Source organism: Erinaceus europaeus, chromosome 1 (assembly GCF_950295315.1).
Source record: "Erinaceus europaeus chromosome 1, mEriEur2.1, whole genome shotgun sequence".
Taxonomy (NCBI): domain Eukaryota; kingdom Metazoa; phylum Chordata; class Mammalia; order Eulipotyphla; family Erinaceidae; genus Erinaceus; species Erinaceus europaeus.
In genome coordinates, this window is record NC_080162.1 from 94031565 (window position 1) to 94049876 (window position 18312).

The following is an 18312-nucleotide window of genomic DNA, read 5'->3' on the forward strand; positions in this document are numbered from 1 at the left end:
TGAACACAGGAGCGCTGGCAAGAGAGAGAGGTGCGAAAGAAGAAAGGCTTTTATAGGAGCAGCTTTCACGAGAATGGGAAGGGGGAGGAGTAACCATAGCACTCCAGGATAGGATGATAACTCTCGTGAGAATGGGAGGGGGGAGGAGTAACCAAAGCACTCCGGATATCGTGGGGGATATAGACAATGCCCTGAGGGCATAACATGGCGGAACAGGCACTCCGAGAATGTCCCAACTCTTGCGGGAACTAGCAGTAGCCTGAGGAGACAACATGGCAGATGTGACTGCATCGGCACAATTTACCAGCAATCATTATGTAAAAGACTTTCATGCCTGAGGCTCTCAAGTCCAGGTTCAATCCCCTGCACCATCATAAACCAAAGGTAAGCAGTGCTCTGGTCTCTATCTTTCTCTCGTTAAAATAAAATAAAATAAAAAGGAAGAAAAAGAGAGAGAAACAAAGAAGAAAAGAAAAATAGAAAGAAAGAAAAAAATAGCATAATAACTATGCAAAAGAGACTTTTCTGCCTGAGGCAACAAAGGTTCCAGGTTCAATCCCCAGCTGCAGCAGAAGTCTGAGCTGAGCAATGCTCAAGTGAGAAAAAAGGAAAAAAAAGAAAGAAAGGAAAGAAAGGGCTGGGGTAGATAGCATAATAGTTAAGAAAAGAGACTCTTATGCAAGGGCCAGTGTAAAGGATCCCGGTTCGAGCCCTCGGCTCCCCACCTGCAAGGGAGTCGCTTCACAGGCAGTGAAGCAGGTCTGCAGGTGTCTATCTTTCTCTCCCCCTCTCTGTCTTCCCCTTCTTTCTCCATTTCTCTCTGTCCTATCCAACAACGAACAACATCAACAATGGCAATAATAATAACCACAACGAGGCTACAACAACAAGGGCAACAAAAGGGGGAAAAAATGGTCTCCAGGAGCGGTGGATTCATAGTGCAGGCACCGAGCCTAGCAATAACCCTGGAGGAAAAAAGAAAAAAAGAAAAAAAGAAAAGAGACTCTCATGACCAAGGCTCCAAAGTCCCAGGTTCAATGCCACCACCACCACCACCACTACCACCACTATAAGCCAGAGCTGAGCAGTGCTCTGGCAAAAAGAAAAAAAAGAAGAAAGAAATAAAAGAAAATAAATAGCACTCCAGTCTAATGTGTTAAGGTAATATGGATATTATAAATGATAAGTCAAGTAAGTTACATTTCTTACGACTAATAAGCATCACTGCAATATTAAAAACAAAGTTATGGAGATGGATGGTTGCACAACATTGTAAATGTACTTCATGGCACTGAATTTTTCACTGAAAATGAAAAAAATGGCTTAGGAATGCATTTAGAGGGTGAAACAATTTTAAAAACAATATTAGCAAAGCCAGATTAGTGGTTACCTTTAGGGCAGAAGGAAAAGATTATGGCTAGAGAAGAGCACTGGGAAATTCTTTTTTAGAATATGTTAATAATATCTTCTTCCCTTGCCCCCAGGTGATGATTACATATGCACCTACTCTTCATAAAGTGCTATATGTGCATTTTATGTGCATATATGTACATACATTTTTCCACAAGTTAAAAAAAAAAAAAAAGAACTTGCACAAACTCCCACCTCACTGCACCTAGACACACACAGTCTATTATAAGGAGGACATGGCTCCAGCAACTCTCCCCTCTCTGGTTTTTTGTTTGTTTTTGCCTCCAGAGTTATTGCTGGGGCTGGTGTTAGCATTAGGAATCCACTGCTCCTGGCAGTCATTATTTCCATTTTATTGGTTAGGACAGAGAGACATTGAGAGAGGCGGGGGGAGATAGAAGGGAGGGAAAGACACCAGCAGACCTGCTTGACCGCTCCGAAGCTTCCTCCCTGCAGATGGGGAGCCAGGGACTCAAACCCAGATCTTTGTACGGGACCTTGTGCTTCACCCTAGGTGCGCCAAACCAGGTGCCCCAGCCCCTCAAACCTGCCCTCTGCAACAACTCCTTCACTCAGATCCAAACTCCTACCATCTCGTTTCAGCTAGTAACTCATCTTGCTCTTTCCCTTTAAAACAAGCACTGTCCGGTGCAGAGAAATAGTTCACTGCATAAGGTATCTGTCTTGCCATTGTGCTTGGTCCTGGAGGTCTGAGCCTTGGTACCACATGGGAAAGGTATAGTAGCACTGGAGAGAGGGGTGGAGGAAGCTGGAGAAAACAGCAGTTGAGAGAAAGTGAGCCTCAAGGAGCCCCTGATAATATATAGTTTGTTCATTTGTTTGTTCACTGGCTTCCTCTAGATCCCAACCAGATTTCATCCCCACCATTCACCAAAACTGCTTGGTTCACCGATAGACTCTTTCTTTCTAAATGCAGGGATCACCGCACAGTTGACCACTCACTGCTCCATGAAACTCCCTTCACTTGGGTTTAAGTCATGAAGCCATCGCATACACCTTCCTGGGTTCTCTCTTACCTCCTTGGCTGTTCTGCTCTCTTCTCCACTTATCCCTATTCACATACCTGCCCTTGTTTTTTGTTTTTTTAACATTTGCTTAGCAGAGATTTAATAGAGCAAGAGAGAAGTGATCACCAGAGCATCACTCTGGCACATGTGATGTCAGGGATCGAACAAGCTCAGAAATTCATCGCTTATAAGTCCAGCTCTCTAGCCACTGAATCACTTCTCAGACCATTCATTGCTCCTTCCTTTCTTTCCACATTTTCTCTCTGGATAATCTCACCCAGTCCCAAGGCTTTTTAAAATATCATCTCCACATTTTTGATTGTCAAATGTCCATTTACATCCTAGCCCTTTCCTGTCTTTTAATGAAACGCCTAATCAGAAGCTGACTATCCAGTTCTATTGGGCATGTCCAAGGCTGAGTTACATGTCTCCCCAACCAAAATCCCATTCTTTCTGATGTTCAAAAATCTGTAAATATCCCATTCCTCCAAAAGAGAGAGAGAGAGAATGAAAGAAAGAAACTAACTTGTGAGTCCCCTTCAAAAACCCCACATTCAATCCAACAGCAAGTCCTATCCAATGTGGACTCATCTTCCACACATTTCTCCTCCACCACCACCAACTCTTTGGTCTTCTACCTTTGCAACAGCACCTAACTGGCCCTAATGACTCTTCTCTTGTCCAAGACAGTCTTTTCGTAGCAGACTGACACAGTATATAGATCCAGTTTATCCTAGCTGGAGAGCCCTCAGGCCTTACCCCCCCAGGAAAAGACCATTTCCCTTTATCATTTTTTTCCTTTATCATTTTTTTTTAATTTTTATTATCTTTATTTATTGGATAGAGAAGATGGAAGGGGGTGATAAGAGAGGGAGAGAGACAAGAGAGACACCTGCAGCATTACTTCACCACTTACAAAGCTTTCCCCCTGCAGGTGGGGACCTGGGACTCCAACCCAGGTCCTTGCACATAGTAGCATGTGCGTTCAACCAGGTGCGCCATCCCCACCCCCGCCCCCGCCCCCGCCTGGAAACGGCCATTTTCTGAGCAGAATTTCCCCCCAAACCTCAGTTCTTCTACTCTCTCCAGCACCCTGGACTGTGTGAATCCCTAGAATGCACTGCTGCAGCTGGCACCTGCCCTATCCAGAATGTGCTAACTCCCAGGTAGATTCTACATCTTCAGTGTCTTACTCACATGACCTCCCCTTCAGAGACTTCCCAGATCACCCTCCTTAAAATCGCAGCCCTCAATTCCCCTAATCATTCTTAATCATTTTATGGGAGGAGGGGGGGTGTTAATGTCTTACAGTACAGTTGTAGACAAATATCTCATCCCCAAACTAGGTCCACTGGGGCAACACCCAAAATCTAGTCCAGGTTTTACTTTGTGTTTTCGCTTTCTGCTCTTGTTCCTTCTCAGCTTCCTATCCTCCCCCCCCCCCCCCAAGCAGTTACCAATGAAACCTGTTTGAGTTATTGTGGGCCTGCCTCCCCTCGCTGACTGTAAACTCCAGAGGGCAGGCCTTCTGGTGGTTTTAGTCATTTTAGTCCCTGCAGTGCCTAGGTGAGTGCCTGGAATAAACAAGGGCTTGGGTCACAACTTACAAAAAAAACAAAAGGATAATATCAACAAAAACTAAAAAGAAATCCTGATCTAAAAAATAATAATAAAGAGTGATAGTTAAATTAATTATTCATATGTTAAAATATTTTATTTACTTATTAACGAGAGAGAGAAAACCAGACATCACTGTTACATATACTGCCGGGGATCAAACTTATGACCTCACACTTGAGAGTCCAGCACCATATCCACTGCACCACCTCAAGTTATTTTTTTTCTTAGATGACTAAAGGTAACTTGTAAAAACCACAAAGTGAGGAAGTAGAAGTGAGATATACCCAGGTGTCTCTGACCCGCACTCACCGGTGACCTACCGTGAGGAGAGGGGCGTGGTCTGTGGGCGCGGCCAGTGCAAGTAGCCCCGCCTCCGCACTTGCCCGCTGTTCTCTGGACGCAGAGAGGCGGGAATCTCCTAATACATTCTCCTCATTGAGCTTGTGGAGCGCTGCCCAGTCTCTTCTCCCGAGATCGGGGGCGGCCAGGAGGAACCCGGGGGCAGCTAGGAGGAACCAGAAGAGCCGATTCGCCGCCACCACTAGGGGGCGACAGAGCCTACTACACACGGGCGTCTGCGCTCTGACAGTGGGTGAAGCTACAGGCTCCGCTCTTGAGATAACCTGGAGCCCCAGGCTGCAGACACCCATTGGGACAAACACTGCCAGAACCTGGGGCCCAGGATCTTCGTAAAAGGAGATGAAGCATGGGGACAAAGCACACAGATTTTTGGCGGTGTGAAACTACAGTCCTGTCAACTAGTTAATTATTTATTTATTTTTGCCTTCAAAGATAACCATTGCTGGGGTTCAATGCCTAGTCTGCAACCTTTTTTTCTTTTCTGAGAGACATGGGGTGGGGGGAGGTGCTAGGAAGACAGCTTAATGGTTATGCAAAAGACCTTCATGCCTGAAGCTCTACCCAGGTTCTACCTCCAGCACCACCTTAAGCCAGAGCTAGCAGTGTTGTGGTCTTTCTTTCTGTATCACTCTCATTAAAATAAAATAAACATTTTTTGAGAACGAGACCTGCAGCACTGCTCCATCACTCATGAAGCTTCTCCACTTGCAGGTGGGGAAAGGTGATCTTGACCACGGGCCCTCGTGCATGATGTAGTGTGCTAAACCAGGTGCACCACCTCCCCACCCCACCACTGTAATCTTCGAATCTTGTGAACTACTATGAAATCAGTAATAAAAATAATAATATTTTAAAAGAGGCAATAAACTGCAGACCCACGGACCTCTGGCACTTGAGTAAAAACCTGAAAATGAATCATCATTTGGTTGTCCAAGTCTGTGGCCTTGAGGGGCGTGGGGAGGGAGGCAATCCTAGGGGGCGGGGGGAAGAAAGAGCTTGGGCTCCAGTGTGGCTGAGCTGAGAGGAGAAAGGCTGGAAAAGCTACTGGTGGAGGAGGGACTATCCTTCTAGCTGAAACTTTGGGCTTTTCCCCAAAGTGCTACTAGTATTTGTGTTGCTTGTTATCAGCGTGACAGGTTCAAACCTTAAACATTGTTCTGGATGGGAGGGAGAGAGACAGGGAAGCAGGGACTCTGTCTTAGGGCAGTAGTGGCTTGGACAGGGGAATAGGTGGAGAGAGGTGAGCAATATGTTTGGAATTAGAATTTGGAATTTTTGGAACTTGGGGACTATTTTTTTTAGAGGGGGATTTTATTATCCCTCTTTTTTCTTGTTCCCTCATTTACAGGATCCCCCAGAGTTGTGGTTTTAGCAGCTGGGAAAATAGAACTGCTGTTTCAGGACGGGGAGTGGGAAGAGAGTTCCAGAAGGCAGTTTGGCTGGCATTTTAAAATCTGCAATTACAGCCAGCAGAATAGCTCTCTTGGGTTATGCACTGCTGTCATGTTCCAGGTCGGAACCCAGCCCCCAGTCTGCCTTGAAGGAAGTTTCAGTGTTGTGGTCTCTCCCCCTCCCCCCTTACCATTGACTTTATATTAAAAGAAAAAAAAAAAGAGGTGGGGACACACCTGGTTGAGCAAACACATTACAATAAGCAATGGGTTTGATCCCCCCTCCCCACCTGCAGAGGAAAAGCTTCACGAGTGGTTGTAGATGTCTGTCTCTTTCCCTCTCAACCCCTTCCTCTAGATTTCTGGCTGTCACTATCCAATAAATAAAAAAAAATAATTTTAAAAAATTTAAAAGAAAGAAAACCTGAGAGAGAGAGAGAGAGAGAGGAGAGAGAGAGAGCCTAGCCAGATCCTCTGTCCATTTGTTAAGCAAAGTTGTTATCTTCTTTAAAAAAAAAAAAAAAAAGAGGGGAGGTGGATTGAGCAGTAACACAGCCAGCATAAGGATCCCGGTTCCAGCCCCTATCCCTACCCCCTCCCCACCTGCAGGGGGGGTCAATTCACAGGCAGTGAAGCAGGTCTGCAGATGTCTTTCTCTCCCCCTCTCTGTCTTCCCTCCTCTCTCGATTTCTCTCTGTCATATCCAACAACAATGACATCAGTAACAACAATAATAATAACCACAACAATGATAAAACAACAAGGGCAACAAAAGGTGATTTTAAAAAAAGCCTCCAGGAGCAGTGGATTCATAGTGCAGGCACCAAGCCCCAGAAATAAATTTGGAGGCAAAAAAAAAAAAATGGTCTGAGAGGTGAGTGGATAAAGTATTATTAGATGCTCAAACATGAGGTCTTGAGTTCAGTCCTCAGCAGCACATGTACCAGAGTGATGTCTGGTTCTTTCTCTCCTCCAGCCTTTCTCTCTCTCTCTCCATATCTCTCTCTCTCTCTCTCTCTCTATATATATATATATATATATATACACATATATATATATATAGGTGTTTTTTTTTTTAATCCAGGGGCCAGGTGGTGGTGCACCTGGTTAATTGCACACATTGCAGTGTTCCAGGACTTGGGTTCAAGCCCGTGATCCTTGAACTTATAGAGGTGGAACTTCATGAGTGGTAAAGCAAGGCTACAGGTGTCTTTTTCCCTATCTAGCTCCCCCACCCTTCTCAATCTCTCTCTGTCTTATCCAATAACAAATAAATAAATAAATAAAATTTTTAAGTCTCCTAAACTTAAGCAAATCATTTGGTTTATATTTATTTTTTAAATATTTTCATTAATGTATTATTGAATAGAGACTGAGAGAAATTGAGAGGGGAAGGGGTGATAGAGAGGGAGAGAGATAGATACCTGCAGCCCTGCTTCACCAGTCATGAAGCTTTCCCCCTGAAGATCGGGACCAGGGGCTTGAACCTGGATCCTTGTGCACTTAACCAGGTGCACCACCACCTGGCCCCAGTAAATAAATTATTTTAATAATTTTTTAAATCTGTTATTAAAGGCCAGGTGGTGGCACACCTAGGTGAGCACACACATGTTACAATGCACAAAGAACCAGGTGCAAGCCCCTTGTCCCCACCTGTAGGGAGAAAACTTTGCAAGTGGTGAAGTAGTGTCGCAGGGATCTGTCTCCCTCTCTATCACCCCTTCCCTCAATTTCTGGCTGTCTCTAATAAATAAAGATAATAAAAATATTCAGTTATATAGCTCAAAGTAAAAGTGCTTAATAGCCCTCTGTGATTAGACTTAGATCTATTAAGCCTGGAATCCTAGTAGAAGTACCTAAAGAAGACATCAGGGAATCAGGCAGTAGCACAGTGGGTTAAGCGCACATGGTGCAAAGCACAAGGACCGGTTAGGATCCTGGTTTGAGCCCCTGGCTCCCCACCTGCAGGGGATTCGCTTCACAGGTAGTGAAGCAGGTATGCAGGTGTCTCTCTGTCTCTCTTCCTCTCTATCTCCCCCTTCTCTCTCAATTTCTCTCTGTCTCTATCCAATAACAAAAAAAAAAAAAATACATCATAAATTCTTCAATCAATCAGACTTAGACCAAATTAGTTTGGCAATCTAGCAGAAAGGCCCAAAGAAGACAAACACCCCCTGCCCCCAAACCTAATTCTGGTTGGGTACAACAAATGACACTCAACACTTTAACAACCGGGAGAAAGCCTAAGGTCATCAGTAAAGAAAGGACTATAAAAGTTGGATAAGGACAAGAGACTGGCTCAGTTAATAGTGGCCTTTTTAGTCAACACCAGACCACCTCATCATCTGAGGTCCTAGTCAGGGAATCCTTGGATTCCACACAAATATGATGGACCTAGACCTCTAATAGATCCCTCTCTCAACCATCACTGGTTACTTCCATTAGGAACATCATCATAAACCCCTGTGCAGGCCTTGCCAAGACTTCGCCCTTACTATAAAGCAGCAAATGTAGAGACTGCCCCAGTCTCCAAGGGGCAGCTGTGTCATCCTGTCCTGCTACTTGAGGAAGACTGGTGCTGAAATGTTCCCAGCTGTGGCCATTAACTGTGAACTCAAACCAACAGGGACTCAGAGGATTCACAGGCTCCTGTAGAAAATATAAGTCTATATGGGCCCTGAGTTTGGTGGATGGGGTAAACAGTTAATTTTATTCATAGAGTTTCTTCAAGATTGGGAGCTATTCTTTACCCTAATCCAACTTTCTAGCCCTTTTCTCTATTCTGACACCATCTTCTCAGACAATTTTTTTGTCCAACTCCATAATAGTTATCAAACTCAAGCAAAAACTACCATAGTTATGGGCCCCTATGTACATACCTAAAATAGACTTCCACACTTCTTTGCACCCTAAGATCCCTATTTTCATCTGCTCTGTTCCTATTTTTGGTTCCTGTTCATTAATCATTTTGTCCCTCTCTTTATATCTTGCCACCTTTCAGCCACCAAGTTGAAGATGCTATCAGGATTCCATCTTTACTTCCCTGGGCAGACAACCTCACCAATGTGTCTTGGAACCTCACCTCTCCAGAGCAATACCCCACTAAGGAAAGATAGAAATAGACTGGGGGTGTGTATGGATTAATCTGCCAATGCCTGCGTCCAGCAGAGAAGCAGTTACAGAAGCCAGAACTCCCACCTTCAGCACCCCAAATATAATTTCAACCCATAATCCCCAGTAGTGAAGAAATGATAGAAGGAAGATGACCAGAGGACTCTGAACTCTAACTCCATAAGGATCTGGAGAGGAAAAAAGGAAAAAAGGGAAAGACATTTTTATGTAGAAATAGATGTATATGTGACTTGGAAAGGAAAAGAAAACGGGACCGTAGGGTAAGGGGGTGCAAATATATGCAAATAGAGACAGTTATAGAAATAATAGTTAACTTGTATCTGCAACCTTAAGGGAACTGCTGTAGCTTACAATGAAGGGACTGGGGATTCAGAACTCTGATGGAGTGGAGCTAAGGCTGGTCTAGGCCTGGGGCTGGGCATGCTGAGAACCCACCAATGCAGTGGGGCAGAGGCCTCTCCTGGGGCGGGTGGTCTGTTGCTCTCCTGGTCACCCCCTCCATTCCAACCACCAGAGTGTATCCATCAGCTCTGCTACTGCGCAGATTGTCCCACTGCTGCAGACCATGAGTTGTACCCCTGTTATCTTGTAATTTTGTAAATCAATAAATACTAAAAATCACCAAATAAATTATTTGCAAGTTTAAAAAGTAGCGGACTGGGGAGATAGCAAAATGGTTATGCCATACCTGAAACACCAAAGGTCCCAGGTTTAGTCCCCGGAAACACCATAAACCAGAGCTGAGCAGTGCTCAGGTAAACAAAACAAACAACAAAGTAGTTACTATACAATCAGACTGTGAAAATTATGATGATTATCAGAGGGAGAGGAAGGCACTTTCTTTGGTGATGGTGCAGTATATACACACATACATAGATATGAAACTATACCCATGAGATCTCACAATGTTGTAAACCAATGTTAAATCACTAATGATTTGGAGGGCTGGGCAGTAGCACACCAGGTTAAGCACAGATAGTGTGAAGAGCAAGGATGGAGTAAGGATCTAGAATAAGGAGCCCCCAGCTCCCCAGGCACTGAAGCAGGTCTGCAGGTGTCTTTCTTTCCCCCTTTCTGTCTTCCCCTCCTCTCTCCATTTCTCTCTATCCTATCCAACATTGACAGCAACAACAACAATGGGGGAAAAATGGCCACCAGGAGCAGTGGATTTGTAGTGAAAGCACTGATCCTTAGCCATAACCCTGGAGGCAAAAAAAAAAAAAAAATCGGGGAGTCGGGCTGTAGCGCAGCGGGTTAAGCACAGGAGGCACAAAGCACAAGGACCGGCATAAGGATCCCGGTTCGAACCCCGGCTCCCCACCTGCAGGGGAGTCACTTCACAGGCGGTGAAGCAGGTCTGCAGGTGTCTATCTTTCTCTCCCTCTCTCTGTCTTCCCCTCCTCTCTCCGTTTCTCTCTGTCCTATCCAACAACGACGGCAATAATAACTACAACAATAAAACAACAAGGGCAACAAAAGGGAATAAATAAATAAAATAAAAATATTTTTAAAAAATCACTAATAATTTTTAAAAATTAACAATTAAACAAAATAGCACTGGGAAGATAGCATAGTACTTTTGCAAAAACACATTCATGCATGAGGCACCAAAGATCTCAGGTTTAACCACCAGCACCACCATAAGCCAGAACTAAGCAGTGCTCTGGTAAAATAATAATAATAAAAATCATTAATCGAGTAATTACTTCAACAGAATGAGTAATTAAATCTACAATTGCAAGATTAGATCAATCCAATCTACTTTCCTAATGAAGCCACCTGGAGAAACTCCTAGCCAGGAGATTTCCAGTGCAGCTGAGGCTCTCTCTACTCCAGCTCACTAACAATGTTCCTAGACCTGGTGAAGCTGGACTCACTCGATGGGACTGGGCATGAAGAAAGTGTGGCAGCTGGCCCCAGTGTTCAGGCAGAGGCATTTAAGGACAGGGAATGAAAGGCAAGAGGAGCAAATGAGATTGTCAACTGTATCTCCTGTTGACAATCCATCATCTGGCTGACTGTCCCTGTGCCATCGTGTGCTTCCCCAGAGGAGCTGACCCTGTCAGCCGGTGTCCCCTGCTGAAACAGCAGCTTCACTGCAGCCTGTGCTATGGCTATGAGTCTGGACAGTTTGAGCCAGACTGTCTGGCTCTGTAATTCCAACTCTTGCTACCCGTATGACCTCAGTCAAGTTTTTATGACTGTTTTTTTTCTGTAAAGTTGGAATAATTTTATCTTTGTGATAAAATGTTTAAGAAGAGACGTAGAACACAGCTCACAGTGGAGATCACACACCTTACCATGCAGACAGACCTGGGTTTAAGCCCCCAGCCACCTCATAGGGGCCCCATGCAAAGGAATTTTTTTAATGTTTTTTTAAAATTTATTTATTTATTTTCCCATTTGTTGCCATTGTTGTTTTAACATTATTGTGGTTATTATTATTGTTGTCATCATTGTTGGAGAGGACAGAGAGAAATGGAGAGAGGAGGGGAAGACAGAGAGAGGGAGAGAAAGACAGACACCTGCAGACTTGCTGTGCTAAGCAGTGCTCTGGTAAAATAGAAACAAGCAAAAGCCTAGAACTTAGCAGTATTCTGGTCTATCTTTCTTTCCCTCTGTATCTCTCTCTCATTAAAATAAAGCAAATTAAGTTAAAAAAAAAGAAGAAGAAGAAAAAGAAAGGGGCTGGGTTGTGGTGTACCTAGTGTGTTGAGTGCACAAGGACCCAAGTTCGAGCCCCTGGTCCCCACTTGCAGGAGGAAAGCTTTGCAAGTGGTGAAGCAGTGCTGCAGGTATCTCTTTCTGTCTCTCTTCTCCTCTATTTCCCCTTCCCTCTCGATTTCTGGCTGTCTCTATCCAATAAAGAAGTAAAGATAATTTTTAAAAAAAACTTAGTCATTTAGAGTGATAAAGTCATATAAATGCAACTACACACACACACACACACACACACATACACAATAGCTGAGCATATTATAAAGAGTTTTCGATTTGATTCCTATGTCCATAGCTGCACTACTCACAATAGCCAAAATATGGAAGCAACTTAAATGTCCATCAAGAGATGACTGGATAAATAAGTTGTGAGATATATGTATCCAATGGAATACTACTGTGCAATTTTAAAAAAGATGATATTATGGGTGAGGGAGATAATATAATGACTATGCAAAAAGACTATCTTTTTTTAAATTTATTTATTTTCCCTTTTGTGCCCTTGTTTTTTATTGTTGTTATAGTTATTATTGCTGTTGTTATTGTTGTCATCGTTGTTAGACAGGACAGAGAGAAATGGAGAGAGGAGGGGAAGACAGAGAGGGGAGAGAAAGACAGACACCTGCAGACCTGCTTCACTGCCTGTGAAGTAACTCACCTGCTGGTGGGGAGCCAGGGGCTTGGCCGGGATCCTTAAGCCGATCCTTAGGCTTTGCACCACGTATGCTTAACCAGCTGCACTACCGCCTGACTCCTGCAAAAAGACTTTCACGCTTGAGACTCCAAAGCCCCAAGTTCAATCCCTAACACCCCCATGAGTTGAACAGTGCTCTGGTAAAAAAATCATATGCCTCTGCCTGAACACTGGGGCCAGCTGCCACACTATCTTCAGGCCCAGCCCCATCGAGTGAGTCCAGCTTCACCAGGTCTAGGAACATTTTAGTGAGCTGGAGTAGAGAGAGCTTCAGCTGCACTGGAAATCTCCTGGCAAAGAATTTCTCCAAGTGGCTTCATTAGGAAAATGGACCCGATTGATCTAATCTGGCAATTGTAGGGGAGGCGGGAGGTAGCACAGCAGGTTATGCGCACATGGTGCGAAGCTGCGCAAGGACTGGCTTAAGGATCCCGGTTGCAGCCCCCGGTTCCCCACCTGCAGGGTGAAGGAGGCCTGCAGGTCTCTATCTTTCTCTCCCCATCTCTGTCTTCCCTTCCTCTCTCCATTTCTCTCTGTCTTATCCAACAATGATGACATTAATAAAATGTCAACATTTAAACAACAATAAAAATAAACATTTTTTATTCAGTTTAATATATATAGTATCATTTGAGACAAAAATGAATGGAGCCAGCGAAATAGCTCACTTGGTTCGTGTGAGACTTTGTCATGTGCATGACTCACGTTTGAACCCTGCCTCAACCTCACTGAAGGAAGCTTTGGAGCTGTGGTGTCTTCCTCTCTGCCCCTTTATCCCCATTTCTGTCTTTCTACCTGAGGGTGGGGAGTGGGGGAGTTAGTCTTGAGCAGTGAAAACAACAACAATGTCAACAAAAATAGACGGAACTGGAGGTGACTATGCTAAGTGAAATAAAGAGGTAAAAGACAAGTGTCAAGAAGTTTCAGTCATATTGAAATATATTTATTTTGCAGATGAACTTGCAAAATAAAAGTCAAAAAAGCAGTAGCCAAATTAAACTAGGTTTTATGTGAACTATGTTGGTTACTGGGGGAGGGTGGTTACAGGAACTTTAATGGTAGGTGTGGTGAGCTCTATACAAACATATATGCATGTGAAACTACATCCCTGAAATCCTATAATGTGAGCCTCTATCAACTCACAATTAATAACAACATTATTTTAAATGAGTTTGAATTTTTTAATTTTTAAAAAATTAAATTTAATTTTTTTTATAAAATAAGAAATAGAAAATAGCAACAAGGGGCCAGGCGGTGGCACACCTGGTTAAGCACACACATTACAGTGGGCAAGGATCCAGGTTCAAGCCCCTGGTCCCCACTTGCAGGGGGAAAGCTTCATGAGTGGTGAAGCAGGTCTACAGGTATCTCTCTGTCTCTCTCCCATATTATTTCCCCCTCCCCTCACAATTTCTCTCTGTCTCTATTCAAAATAAATAAAGATCAAAAAAAATTTTTTTTAATTTTTTATTTAAGAAGGATTAATGAACAAAAACATAAGGTAGGAGGGGTACAACTCCACACAATTCCCACCACCCAATCTCCATAACCCACCCCCTCCCATGATAGCTTTCCCATTCTCTAGCCCTCTGGGAGCATGGACCCAGGGTCGTTGAGGGTTGCAGAAGGTAGAAGGTCTGGCTTCTGTAATTGTTTCCCCGCTGAACATGGGCGTTGACTGGTTGGTCCATACTCCCAGTCTGTCTCTCTCTTTCCCTAGTAAGGTGTGTCTCTGGGGAAGCTGAGCTCCAGGACACATTGGTGGGGTCTTCAATCCAGGGAAGCCTGGCCAGCATCCTGGTGGCATCTGGAACCTGGTGATTGAAAAGAGAGTTAACATACGAAGCCAAACAATTTGTTGAGCAAAAAAATTATTTTAAAAAAAGAAAATATCAACAAAACTATAGTATAAAGGGTAAAATTCCACACATTTCCCACCACTAGAGTTCTGCATCCCATCCCCTCCATTGAAAGTTTCCCTGTTCTTTATCTCTCTGGGAATATGGACCCAGGATCATTATAGGGTATAGAAGGTAGAAGGTTGCCGACGCGGATACCCTGGGGTCGCTCTCCCAGGCTCTGTCCGGGTGGCGGCGGGAGCGCAGGGCTCTGCCCCATGACGTACAGTCCCTTTCCACGGCGTCGGAGATGAAGCCGGGCCCTGAGTCCACGCCTGCATATTCCTACAGCTTCTCAGAGTCCCACGGGCCGTGACTGAGGAGACAAACCATGCAGGAAACAGTTTACCTGAAAACCCTGCCTGGGTGGAGGCTGGTTTTTTTCTTTCCGCCCTCATCAGTCTCTGTGATTTAAGCTCTTTGCATTGTTTTTGCAGAAAAAAAAAAAAAAAAAAAAAAGAAGGTAGAAGGTCTGGCTTCTGTAATTGCTTCTCCACTGAACATGAGCATTGGCAGGTTGATCCATACTCCCAGCCTGTCCCTGTCTTTCCCTAGTGGGGCAGGGCTCTGGGGAGGTGGGGTTCCAGGGTCCACTGGTGAGGTCGTCTGTCCAGGCGAGTCAGGGTGACGTCATGGTAGCATCTGCAACTTGGTGTTTGGAACATGTATTCCTTTGCTTCCTCCTTTCCTGTGGGACTCAGTTCAGTAGTCCTTTTTTTTTTTTTTTCCTCCATGGTTATTGCTGGGCTCGGTGCCTGCACCATGAATCCACCGCTCCTGGAGGCCATTTTTTCCCCCTTTTGTTGCCCTTGTTGTTGTAGCCTCGTTGTGGTTATTATTATTGCCATTGTTGATGTTGTTCGTTGTTGGATAGGACAGAGAGAAATGGAGAGAGGAGGGGAAGACAGAGAGGGGGAGAGAAAGATAGACACCTGCAGACCCACTTCACTGCCTGTGAAGCGACTCCCCTGCAGGTAGGGAGCCGGGGGCTCGAACCGGGATCCTTATGCCAGTCCCTGCACTTTGTGCCACATGCACTTAACCCACTGCGCCACCGCCCGATCCCCTCAGTAGTTCTTTTAAGGTGGGCTTGATTGTGGCAAATTCCTTTAGTTCTTCAATATTTGAGAACGTTTATTTCTCCCTCATATTTGAAGGATAATCTTGCAGGATACAAGTCATGGCTGGAATTCTCTCTCCTTTAGAACTTTGAATATGTCATTCTACTCTCTCCTTGCCTCTAGAGTTTGTGAAGAAAAATCTGACGACAGCCTTACAGCTGTGCCTTTGTATGTAACTTCTTTCCTTTCCCTAGCAGCCAGCAATTTTTCTTTTCCTTGTCATTAACTTTTGATAGTTTTACAATAATGTGTGTTGGCATCGGTCTTTTTGTATTTATAAATCTGGGTGATTGTTCTGCCTCTTGAATGAGAATGTTCTGAGGATTTCCTAAGTGAGAGAAGTTCTCAGCTAAAAATGCTCTGAAAAATGGATCCTAGGCCTTTGGCCTTGTCCTCCTCCTCAGATATACCCATCTCTCTTGTATTTGATCTTTTGATGGAGTCTGCAATTTTATAGAGAGTTGCTTCAGTCTTTCTGAACCATTAATTTCCTCATCTTTGAACTGAAAGAGTGGACTGGCCATATCTTCTATATTGGAATTTATTTCTTCTGAATGTGTGAGTCTACTCCCTAAGCCTTCTACCTGGGCATGGACTGCAGTTAGAATGTCTTTTGTTCTATGGAGTACTGTTTGAAATTTTTCTTTCATGCTTCCTAACTACTTAGTGAGTTCTGACTTAACTTCATCTTTCAAGATTTGAAGTTTCTTAGTGAACTCTGTTATAAGTTCCTCTGTTGTGTATTTTAATTTCATAATAAAATGCTCTTTTTAGGGGCTGGGCAGTAGTGCATCGGGTTAAGCACATGTGGTGCAAAGCATAAGGACCGGCATAAGGATCCCAGTTCAAGCCCCTGACTCCCCACCTGTGGGGGGTGGGGGGGGTTGCTTCACAAGCAGTGAAGCAGGTCTGCAGGTGTCTGTCTTTCTCTCCCCTTCCCCTTCCTCGATTTCTCTCCTTTCTCTTTCCCTCCTCCCTCAATTTCTCTTTGTCCTAGCCAACAACAATGACAATCATAATAATAACAAGAGAAATGATAAACAACAAGGGCAACAGAAGGGAGAAAAAATAGCCTCCAGGAGCAGTGGATTCATAATGCAGGCACCAAGCCCCAGCGATAACCCTGAAGGCAAAAATAAATAAGTAAAATAAAAGTTAAAACAATAGTAAATAAATAAAATGCTCTTTTAATTCTTGCTTAAATTCTTGGAGAGTTTTCATAATGAGGACTCTGTAGTCTATCTCTGAGAGTCTCTCTAAATCTGTAATTCCTTGGATTTCCTCTGTTTCATTTTTGTCTGGCTGATATGGCATGGTTGGCTGTTTAGTTCTGTTTCTCTACTTGTGCAATTTTTGTGCTGGTTATTGATGGCCAGTAGGTGGTGCTATTGTGATCTCTAGGTTTCTCTTGTTTCATTTGGGGTGGATGGGATGGGTGGGGGCTGGGGGTGGTTGCTTTGGGCTTTCTTGTGATCAGAAATGCTCTGTTCTATGTGTGTCCTTGCCTTAAATTCTGAAGGCTAAAGCCCCCCTGAGTCAAAAATTGAAAGGTTTTAAGCGCTTCTCTTTTCTTCCTGTACTAGGAACAATGTTACTTGCTTGCTGCATTTAAAGTGAAATCACCAAAATGATGCAGCTCAGCGCCCTTGCCATCCAGAGCTCTGATCTGACTTTGCTGTTCTTCACCCTATACCTGTGCCCTTTTTCACACCAACCACATGCGAGCACCCACCTGAGGCTGCAGAGTTTTCAGCTGTAGATTATGACATCAGTTGGTTCTCTTGTTGTATTTATGTGTTGTTTTGGGAGGAAAGGTGATTCAGTCGCAGTTATTCCATGGTCATGCCTCCCGGAAGTCAGTTATTATTATTTTTATTTTCCTTTTTGTTGCCCCTGTTGTTTTTTTATTGTTGTTGTAGTTATTATTGTTGTTGTTATTGATGTCATTGTCGTCGTTTTTGGATAGGACAGAGAGAAATGGAGAGAGGAGGGGAAGACAGAAAGGGGGAGAGAAAGATAGATACCCGCAGACCTGCATCACAGCCTGTGAAGAGACTCCCCTGCAGGTGGGGGGAGGGGGACTCGAACCGGGATTCTTCTGCCCATCCTTGCACTTCACACCACGTGCGTTTAACCTGCTGCACTACCGCCCGACTCCCAATTTTAAAATTTTTTGTTGGTTATTGGTTATGTTACAAGATTGTAAGATTACAATGTATAGTTCTACACCACACCTACCACCAAAGTCCCATATCCCCACCATCCCATCTCCTATGTCCCCACCTCTCATCTCCTGTGAACCAGAGTTCTTATAAGTCTTACAAATAGTTTTCTTGCTTCTGTTTTGTTTGATTTTTTTTTTTTTTTTTTTTTGCTAGTGCACTGCTCAGCTCTGGCTTGTGGTGGTGTGGGGGATTGAACCTGGGACTTTGGAGCCTCAGGCATGAGGGTCTCTTTGAATAACTATGCTATCTGGCCCCACTGGTGGATTTTTTTTTTTTGGCAGGTTTATGTAAATCAGATCTTTAGATTCTACATGCATGAAACCATCTGGTTTCATCTCTTTACTTATTTCTCTAAATATAATCACCTCCAGTTCTATCCATTTTGTCCCAAAGTACACAATATCTGCTTTTTTGATCACAGAGTAGCGTTCCATAGAATATATATTCCATAACTTCTTTAGCCAGTCATCTGTTGATGGGCATTTAGGCTGCTTCCACTGTTTAGCTATTGTGAATAGTGCAGCTATGAACACAGGGGTGCATATGTCTCCTCTAATTGGTGTTCTGAGTGTCCACTGGGGAAATGCCTAAAAGTGGTATTGCTGGATCACAAGCTAATTGCATTCTTATTTGTTTAAGGGCTCTCCACACAGGCTTCTATACAGACTGTACCAGTTTTCATTCCCACCAGCAGTGTGGCAGAGTTCCCTTTACT

General features: G+C 43.9%; 1 non-coding gene across 1 annotated transcript; it reads left to right on the plus strand.

The window, feature by feature from the left end:
* Window positions 1-14397: 14397 nt before the first annotated feature.
* On the plus strand, window positions 14398-14597 carry LOC132542825 (small nucleolar RNA SNORA73 family). Its single transcript, XR_009553793.1, has one exon. It is a non-coding gene; the product is annotated as a small nucleolar RNA SNORA73 family (small nucleolar RNA).
* The last annotated feature ends 3715 nt before the right edge of the window (window positions 14598-18312 follow it).